The sequence below is a fragment of the Lynx rufus genome, unplaced genomic scaffold (assembly GCF_022079265.1).
Source record: "Lynx rufus isolate CCGP_SWC_20201006 ecotype Redwood Valley unplaced genomic scaffold, mLynRuf1.p SCAF_15, whole genome shotgun sequence".
Taxonomy (NCBI): Eukaryota; Metazoa; Chordata; class Mammalia; order Carnivora; family Felidae; genus Lynx; species Lynx rufus.
Genome location: NW_025814829.1, coordinates 6,010,342 through 6,020,856, shown reverse-complemented (window position 1 = coordinate 6,020,856; position 10,515 = coordinate 6,010,342). Strand labels below are relative to the sequence as shown.

Below are 10,515 nucleotides of genomic sequence, written 5' to 3'. Positions count from 1 at the left end.
TGACACTTCTTTTGTGAGTCCTTATGGGTTTTTAGAGTTTTCTCGTGAATCGTCTTAATGAGGTGGAATTGTTCAGCACAAGAATTCAAGAAAGAATTCTTGGGGCGCCTGGGTGGCGCAGTCGGTTAAGCGTCCGACTTCAGCCAGGTCACGATCTCGCGGTCCGTGAGTTCGAGCCCCGCGTCAGGCTCTGGGCTGATGGCTCAGAGCCTGGAGCCTGCTTCCGATTCTGTGTCTCCCTCTCTCTCTGCCCCTCGCCCGTTCATGCTCTGTCCCAAAAATAAATAAACGTTGAAAAAAAAAAATTAAAAAAAAAAAAAAAAGAATTCTTGAGACGTTTTATGGTGCAAAAAGGGACCTTTGTCATAATACAGGGACAGGACCCATGGGCAGAAAGAGGTGCACTTGGGTTGTAAGGAGTGACTAATTTTATATGTATATATAAATATAAATATATTTTATTTTATAAATATATAAATATATTTTATAAATATAAATATATTTTAATTTTTTAATGTTTATTTTTGAGAGGAAGACACACAGAGAGAGAGAGAGAGAGAGAGAGAGAGATGGTAAGTGGGGGAGGGGCAGAGAGAAACAGAGACACAGAATCCAAAGCAGGCTCCAGACTCTGAGCTGTCAGCACAGAACCCGATGAGGGGCTCGAACTCAAGGACCATGAGATCATGACTTGAGCTCAAGTCAGATGCCCAACTGACTGAGCCACTCAGGCGCCCCAAAGAATCTTTCTTTTGGCTCAAGGCAAAAGTTATTTCTCTTCTTTGTATCTTTATATATCGCTAGACTCCCTTCCCACAGGACCTTACTTACTTTCTACCTTATATTTATTTACTTGTAGATTTATTTATACTGTAAAAAGAAAACAAAACAAACAAACAAGAAAAACCACATAGGCTCAAGATGGAGTCACTTATGCCAAGCCAAGTCACCAAACGGAGGCTTAGTGTTGCAGGATTTTTTACCTCAATACCTGGGGTTCGTTGTCTCACTCCTTCGAAGAATGAACAGGTGGATACAAAATGAGCAGCCAGGAAAAGTTTATTAGCGTATAAGATCAGAAAGAAAGAAAAGTAGGGGCGCCTGGGTGGCTCAGTTGGTTAAGCATCCGACTTCGGCTCAGCTCATGGTCTCGAGGTTCGTGAGTTCAAGCCCCGCGTCGGGCTCTGTGCTGACAGCTCAGAGCCTGGCATCTGCTTCAGGTTCTGTGACTCCCCCTCTCTCTGCCCTTCCTCTGCTCACAGTCTGTCTCTCTCTGTCTCTCAATAATAAATAAACGTTAAAAATAAAATAAAATAAAAGAATAATGTCATAAAAAAAAGAAAAGTATGACACCTCTCTTTACAGAGAGGAGACATTCAGAAGTGAATGTTTGCGACTCTGGGCAAGAATCTTTATTTTATAAGGTTCTGGTCAGTCCCCTCCCCCTTCCATTGCCCTTTGTCCCTTCTCAGGTCCTACCCTTACTGGCTGGGTACCTTTAGGTGCTGGGTGGTCCACTCCTGATTGGCTCGTCCACTGTGTGAGGAGTCAGACCAAGGTCATATTGTCCCTCGTGTGATAAAAGTTTTACGGTTTTTTTAGTTATGTATTTTGATTGTGAAATTCCTGAGAGGAACCGGAGGGGGAGTATGTAGGGTCTTTTACATCCTTAAGAGGCACTTTACACCTGAGGGGTTTGCTGTGGTCAGACCTTCCCAGCATGGTTCCAAAATATGTGTTTTTCCCCCACCCAGGGACCTCAGGTCCTAAACTGTCCCTCTCTGCCTATTTTGCCCTATCTTTTCCCTCTCATATTCTTACCGAACCTAATTGCAATTTTAACTTTTCCCAGAAATGTAGTCTTAATCAGTCCGTTAGGAATTTTCTGGTCAGCACCAATCCTTATTCCGTCCCGTGGGCTCTCTCCACTCCCCACAGGAAGATGAGGTAATCCACCTAATAACGCCCCCTGTTCTTCCCCTAAGGGAGGGTGACCTTGCCTGAAGCAATCCTTTCTTTGGCTAATTGTCCTGTCCCTTCTGCCTATAAAATCCTTCCATTTTGTACAACTGCTAGATAGAGATGCTGTCTTCCACCCCTTCTTTTTCTTTTATTTATTTATTAATGTTTATTTATTTTTGAGAGAGACAGAGACAATGAGAGTGAGTTAGGGGCAGAGGGAGAGGGAGACACAGAATCTGAAGCGGGCTCCAGGCTCCGAGCCATCAGCACAGAGCCCCATGTGGGGCTCGAACTCACGAGCTGTGAGATCATGACCTGAGCCGAAGTCAGACGCTCAACCGACTGAGCCACCCGGGCGCCCCTAGGAATCTCTTAATAAAACCAATTAGATCTTCGGGTAAATTTTGTTTTTAACAACACGTATATTTTACATACCGGTTTGTAAGTTTCTAGCGGGAAGAATGCCTCCAAATTTGTTTTGTAAACCTAGGGAGTCTTGCATATAATAAGTGCTCGGTCGTAATCCATACGTATCAATATTATGGTTCGTGGTAAGCAAACAACACCATGAGCAGTAAGTGCAGGCAAGGTAGTGAGGCGTAGGGTGGGGCGGGCATTACTAAGTCTACTTCCTCCCCATTCTGATTATTGAAGGGGAGACAGAGAAAGAAAAACATTTTTCACACTCTCAAAGGCCCCAGTGGTTTATCCAAAGCGAGAGAGTTTATTTGGTTTTCCGTTGGTGGTGAAAAACTTTAAATAGTAGCAATCGTGGAGTTTGGTTATAAAGAAGTGTTCTCCGCCCAAGAACATTCCTTCCCCGAAGCATCTTTGCCAGAAGTTGTAATCTAACATCAGCCAGGGTTCCTTGTGTTTGTGTCAAGGACTCGGTTAGCACATCATCCAGATGAATTTATTTCCTGTTGTGACGATCAAGGATAGTGCTTATAGGGGCGCCCGGGTGGCTCGGTCGGTTAAGCGGCCGACTTCAGCTCGGGTCATGATCTCGCGGTCCGTGAGTTAGAGCCCCGTGTCGGCTCTGTGCTGACAGCTCAGAGCCTGGAGCCTGCTTCTGTTTCTGTGTCTCCCTCTCTCTCTGTCCCTCCCCCATTCGCGCTCTGTCTCTGCCTTTCAAAAATGAATAAATGTTGGGGCGCCTGTGTGGCGCAGTCGGTTAAGCGTCCGACTTCAGCCAGGTCACGATCTCGCGGTCCGTGAGTTGGAGCCCCGCGTCAGGCTCTGGGCTCATGGCTCAGAGCCTGGAGCCTGTTTCCGATTCTGTGTCTCCCTCTCTCTCTGCCCCTCCCCCGTTCATGCTCTGTCTCTCTCTGTCCCAAAAATAAATAAACGTTGAAAAAAAAATTAAAAAAAAATGAATAAATGTTAAAAAAAAAAAAGGATAGTGCTTATAAAGATTTGAGTTCTGGGTTCCTACTCAGTATCCATGAAAACGTACAACTCTGGCCCCATTTCCATAGGCAAGCGGTGCTACATGTGAGTTCTCTGTTATGTTGATGGAATTTCTACAGCAGGATGCATTGAACCCAATTTTCTTATAAATTAGTTGATGATATCGGTGTTGTGTTTCATTGTGATATTTGGACAGACAGAAACATAAAAAAAGGGAAAGTTCTAGAGAAAGACCCCCCCCCCCCATAGTTCCTCATTCTATCTTTGCCCCCAGCTTCCTCTGACTTGATTAGCCTCGATCTTGGCCTATAAAGACTTTAACAAACACTAACCTAGTTTGCAACAGCTCAAAGCTACATCCCTGGGATGAACCCTGCTCCCTTTAGAGTGCCTGCGCGAGAAAGCTCAAAACTGCCCCAAGAATTAGCTGTTCCAGCCAACGTGTGAAGACGGGGCAGCATTTGTGGGACCGCAGGAGGCTTACTCAGACAAGCTCCAGGTAGGGAACTCAGTGGCTTTCACACGGACCCACCCCCTTTCCCACTTTGTCATTTTTCACTTCCCCCGACCAGCGCTCCATTGTTCTCCCCTTAAAAGGCCCAGTCACCTCCTTACAAATTGAAGCGGAGGCCGGTTTATGCTGGACTCTTTTCCTTATTGCAGGAGCTGTTGTTGGAAAAATGAATAAAGTTTTACGCCATAAGATGGCCCAGGGGACTGAGACAAGCTCTGGTCTCCGGCTTGGAGACCCCTCTTCCGGGTTCTTCCTGCCCTGTTTGCCACTGGAGGGAAAACCCGCCACAGATATGGAAGCTGACAACTCTTAATTCATTACCCTTCCCCCTTCATTCGGGGCTCAGATCTTTGGGGAAACGTCTCCTCTGAGCCTGCCGGTGTTAAATAAATCTCCGATCCACCAAGATCTCCGAGTACTGTTTGGTTTTTCCGCCAGCGTTCCAGCCTGTTTCCATAACATATTTTGTTCCCTGACCGAGAAACCCAACTGCGCTGGCCCATTGTTGCCACCGGTTGGGAGAAGGGCGAGGCAGCGGTGGAACTAGGGATCGCAAGGGAGAAGGCGCGCCCTGCCTGAATTTCGCAGTCTCCCGCTCGGCCGCCTTAGGCCAGCCCCGGTCCGTTGTTCCCGCCAGACTGGAGGAGACTTGGCAGGTGAGGACCTCGACCCGATGTCAGAACTGGTAAGGCTGGGGCCCAATCTAGTCGGGCCCACTGGCAAGAGTGGAAGGGGGACCTGATCCCTCCCCGGAGACCTCAGAGGTCTCACAGGTAGACATTCTGTGGGAGGGAATGTAATAACCTCTGGTGTGTATGTGAGTATGAATGTGCGACTCCGTCTAGCTTGCCTGCTGAGTTCGATTCTGTGGCTCCAGGGGCGGGCACCCTTAAGGCCCCCAAAAGCCCAGTCTGAGTGGGCCCGTCTGCGATTCCGGGGTGAATGGCACACAGCCTACGGTGGCATCAGAATAGTTTCTGATCCTAAGTCGCAAAGCGGAGACCGCTTCGGCTAAGCGTCACCTAAGTTCCTTCGGGACACAGCCAGATGGGCATCTGACTGGTCCCGTTAGAGGGGACACCCCTATCCCTCTGTCTTTGCGACTCTGCCTCACGGGAACCTTATGGGGTCGAGACAGAGCAAAGAAGGGGTTTTTGGGAGACTGTGGAATTAAGATAACCCCCGGCATGTTAAGGACCCTATGTGAGTTAGAATGGCCCACTTTTGGTGTAGGAGGGCCCTCTGAGGAAACCTTGGATGTCCCAATGGTCCGCTGCATCTGGCATGTTGTCTCCAGAGACCCAGGTCACCCTGATCAATTTCCGTACATCGACTCCTGGCTTGAAATTGCCCGAAATCCTCTGCCTTGGGTGTCATCCATCCATAGCAAGCAGAGCCAGGCAAAGGTTTCAGCCACTTTATCTGGAGACTCACCCAGGGAGCCAAAGAAGCAACCCACCGCTCCCCTAGTGTTTGCAGGAGACCGGGAGGAAGATCCCATCTTTCTGCCACCTTATGACCGGACTCCCCTCCCTGCTGCCCCTGAGCTTGAAACTCCTCCCCTGACTTTCTCTCCTCAGCCACCACCCCTCCCCTCCCGACCCGGAGAACCCTCCCCCACAAGGACAAGTGGCCAGATTGCGCCCTTAGCCAGGTGCAGACGCTCTCCAGATGCCGGTCCACATCTGCTGGTACCAAGAGGCTCTCCTCCGGGGGATCAGAGCAGGGGCTGAGAAGTGCATGAATATGCCCAGCAGCAAGGGGATTCCCCCAGAGATTATTATAAGAGACTATGGGAGGCTTATACCCTGTTTGCTCCAGAGGCACAAAAGAGCCACAACAACGGGAAAGGTCTAGCTGCCAAAAGGGGGAGGCCCAGAACCTTCTTAGCAAGGGGTCAATGAGCCTACTGCAAGCAAAAAGGACATTAAAAGAATAAATGTCCCAACCAGGGAAAGTCCCAGAAACCCAGCTGATATCAGGAGGAACCTCGAGAAGGGGACCTTATTGGTCTGGCCGAGATAGAATCAGACTGAAGGGGACTCTGATTCCCTATCCCTGTTCCTCTCCTTAATAGATGTGAGGGATTCTCCCTCATTTCCCAAGTTAACAGCTATAATTGGAGCCAACTGTAGCTAGTCTACCTCAGGATGGGAACTTTAAAGAATGTTCCCAAGCAGTTCTTGAAACTCCGTTTGTTTTGGGGAAATTCCCAGTCTTCTCTGGCATGATGTGGACTCCATATTTCCACTTTGATGAAAAAAAAAACCATGAAAAAAAAAAAAACATGGCGTCTGCTCCTCTGTCTGAGTTAAGGTTTTGAATTAGGTTTTCCTTCACCTTCTGCCGGCACCTTGCCTCTTCTGCCTTCCCCTCCCCCTGCTGTTTATGCACCAACTTGGGTGTGGTCTACATAACAGTTCCTTATACCTTCCTCGTTGCCTCAGGCACCATTGGCTCCTCCTCTCATCCTCAAGGTCAAGGAGTAAAATGCACCCCCTTCCTTGGACATCAAGGTCTTTTCCAAGTAGAATGAATTGCTACAGCTTTGATTACTGAACATAGGCTTGTGTTTTTAACTTATTGCAGAGAAATTAAGGCTATTTGGACCTACTGGAAAGCATGCTTTGTACTTAATTGGTTCATGAATTTACCATCTAAAAATTCTGGTGTAAACACCTCCCAGTTGGTTAATAAGTCCTCAATTGGAGACTAAGATTTCCTAAGAGTTAAAATTCTGCTAAGTGTGCTTAAGACTGATGGAAATGAGGAAAGCAACCCTGTATATAGGAAAGTAGGAGGTATGTAAGAAAGATACAAGGAATGGAAATACATTTTTGTTGAGGGTAGAAGAAAGTAATTTTGTCCTAAACGAGACTGGTTATTTGGAGAGAAATGGCTTTGGGACAAAGTTTGAAGACAAAAGAAAGTTGCAGAAAGTTCATGAAGGGAAATCTTTGGAAAGGAATTTTATGTATGCTCAGGATGGGCTAAGGTTGAGATGAATGGCATTGTAAAAGTTTACTGGTATAAGGTTGAAATTCTTCTTTTCTCTCTGCTCAAATGACAAAGTTTTCTTGGACTGTTGATCTGCTCTTGAATGCTGTAACTGTCCAAATATATATGCAATTTCTAAGGTTTTAATGTTTTGGGATAAGGTCATCACTTAATATTCTGATTACTTGAAGTGTTATGTGTCACAGAAATAACCGAATTTCTTTGTCAGTTGCATCATAATGTACTCTCGTCAGATCCTTAACAATGTCTATTTCTGAGATTTTGTCATTTATAATTGTTCTTATTCTCTCACAAAACGTGTTTCTTCTTCAAGAAGATTTATAAAAAGGGCTTTGGGGACAAATACAGGTATTCGACATCTTTAAGATTAGTACTAAAATGGGTAAGAATTTCCAGAACTAAAGAGTGCATTCAAATTGAACAAGAATTAGGAACATGGGATTAAATGAACTGAGGAAGATTATAGTTTTGTGATTCTTGCTGAAAATAATGCTGGTTCTTTAATGCTTGCTCTTCCAAATTAAGGAAACTTTCTCTTAAGATATCTATGATAAACAGAAATGTCATAAAGTATCCATTTGTAAACTGAAGCATTTAACTTTTCTCTCTGCATAACTCCCCCGAAATTCAAAAACTCTCAGTGAGTATTCTTTCTTTCATGGCAATTACAATTGTTTGCATAAGTTCAATAAGAATCTGCTCATCTTGTAACAGGTTACCGTTGGAAATACTGGTTATTTTACCAAGGCTTTGACTGGAATGTCATATTTGAGAGTGACATTCATAGACTCAGTTATGACCACACAGCTTTAAGGAACTAAGGTTGGCTTTATGAAACGTGGAGCCATAAAGCCCCTTGGAAATGTTGGCCTGGTGCCTTACTTAACAGAGTTCCCAGCAGCCTCCCCAGGTGAGTAAAGAAGGCCACTTCCTGGCAGGTGCAGGAACCTCAGGCTATCTCGGGGACCTCATGAAGAGGAATTCGCCCAATTCTACAGGTATTGCAGGCCTGTCTGATAACAAGTATCTGGCTTGACTTCTGGCCTGGAGAGGCTGCTAAAAGTTCAACTTTGGAGATTCCTTCTAAAAGGTTCCAGCAAAGCAAACTTTATTTATTTATTTTTTTTTTTCGAATTTAAATTTTATTTTATTATTTTTTTATATGAAGTTTATTGACAAATTGGTTTCCATACAACACCCAGTGCTCATCCCAAAAGGTGCCCTCCTCAATACCCATCACCCACCCGCCCCTCCCTCCCACCCCCCATCAACCCTCAGTTTGTTCTCAGTTTTTAACAGTCTCTTATAAAAATATGGAACGCTTCACGAATTTGCGTGTCATCCTTGCGCAGGGGCCATGCTAATCTTCTCTGTATCGTTCCAATTTTAGTATATGTGCTGCCGAAGCGAGCACCAGCAAAGCAAACTTTAAAAGATCCTCATGATCAATCGCTATTCCTGCTGAGCGTATGTAAATAATTAAGCCAGGTTTGTTAAGACTGGATTTGTTCTACAAATGCGTTGGTCTCAGTTTGGCTATCTCTGGAAAGGGGGGTTTTTAGAGAGAAAAACTGATTCAACAATGCACCATTATGGACGTTAAATTCTAGTTCTGATTGTCTTTAAATGTTTGTTGTTGACCTAAACTAGACAACTTGAGGTAAACTTCAGAAAAATTGTCACGGTATTTCACATATAGACAATCTTCTGGGCTTGTTATTCTGTGGGGATAATAATAAGACCCCACGGGCATAAGATTATTTAAACAACTGGAAAACAGGATGGACCTCTAAATATGCAAACCATATCTTCCCTAAACCTGATCTGACAGTTACCAGAAAATCACCCTTTTCGAAGACTTGGAGGTGAACTTTACAGACATACAACCAAACAGAGGATTCAGTTTCAGGTATCACCCCATGGCTCCATCACTCCAGAGCTAAGAAGGCCAACTCAGAGGAACCCTCAACCTGGCGCAGTGATCCAGATCTAGTCAACCCGCTTAAACTGACCCTCAACAAGACACTGGCCCCTGAGATCTCCAGCCCTGCTCCAGCCACACCCCGGAAGCCGGCTGGCCTGTGCATGGCAGAAGCTTGAGGAATCAACGTGTGGACCGAGCCCAAGGGGGTTCGGATGCAACTCAGCCAGCCCTTGCCCCTTACTGGTGTCATAGCCCGGATCTTGCTTCTTGCTGTTGGGCTAACAGAGACTGCACCAACAAGCTGGACATGGGACAGCTGGCAGAATCCCCGGTAATCTTACAAAGCCAGATAAACTCCCTGGCAGCAGTGACCCTCCAAAATAGGCCAGCCCTCGACCTCCTCACTTCAGAAAAAGGAGGGACTTGTATCTTTCTGGGGGAGGGATGTTGCTCTTTCATAAACCAGTCGGGAATAGTTAATACTAAGGTGAAGGAACTCAAGGAAAGAATTCAACGTAGACAACAGGAAAGTATCAATCAATGGAAAGGATGGGATCTCACAGACTGGGCATCCTGGCTCCCTGCCCTGGCAGGGCCCCTCCTTTCCATAATTTTACTTGTGACTGTCGGCCCCCGTATACTAAATGCCTTGGTACATTTTATTGAAAACACTGTTGCTCGCCAAACTGCAGCAGGCATCTTAGCTCTCTGAGGGTACCAACCCCTAGAGCTAAAAAGGGATGCCTAAAAAAAGATTTTTTAAAAAGGCATCAAAGGGGGGGAATGTTGGGAAAATGAATAAAGTTTTACACCATAAGATGGCCCAGGGGACTAAAACAAGCTCTGGTCTCCGGCTTGGAGACCCCTCTTCCGGGTTCTTCTTGCCCTGTTTGCCGCTCGAGGGAAAACCCGCCACAGATATGGAAGCTGACAACTCTTAATTACCCTTCCCCCTTCATTCGGAGCTCAGATCTTTGGAGAAATGTCTCCTCTGAGCCCGCCGGTGTTAAATAAATCTCCGATCCACCGAGATCTCTGAGTGCCGCTTGGTTTTTCCGCCAACATTCCGGCCTGGTTCCGTAACACTATTACTGATGGAAATCTGTCCTTACCACTTTCGTGTGTCTGATTTTGTGTTACATCTTTAACCATGTAAGTTCAGCTAAGCCCATCTAAACAATCCCTGATTGCTTGGGTTATGAACGCATAAAAGAGGGGCGTCTGGGTGGCTCAGTCAGTTGAGTGCCCGGCTTCGGCTCAGGTCGTGATCTCACAGTTTGTGGGTTCGAGCCCTGCATCGGGCTTTGTGCTAACAGCTTGGAGCCTGGAGCCTGCTTCTGATTCTGTGTCTCCCTCTCTCCCTGCTCCTCCCCTGCTCATGCTCTGTCTCTCTCCTTCAAAAATAAATAAAAACATTAAAAATTTTTTTTAAAGAATGCATGAAAGAGACATTGAATGATAAGGGATAAGAAAGAAAAGGGGTCAGAAGGTATAAACTTTCGGGCTTAGGGTAAATAAGTCGTGGGGATTGATGTGGGAAACAAAGGCAGAAGGAAATGGCAGATAAAATTGAATTTCCTTATAACCTGCAGCCCATCAACAACTACTTGAGGCCAGCAGAGTAAAACATTTCCCCAGGAACTCCCTACTGTCTTAATGCTAATGCTTTGCTGGAGGGAAAAACAAC

General features: G+C 45.8%; 1 non-coding gene across 1 annotated transcript; it reads right to left on the bottom strand.

Moving 5' to 3' along the window:
• Positions 1-8,211: 8,211 nt before the first annotated feature.
• On the bottom strand, positions 8,212-8,318 carry LOC124510535 (U6 spliceosomal RNA). The gene has a single exon (XR_006961734.1). It is a non-coding gene; the product is annotated as a U6 spliceosomal RNA (small nuclear RNA).
• Between the last annotated feature and the right edge of the window lie 2,197 nt (positions 8,319-10,515).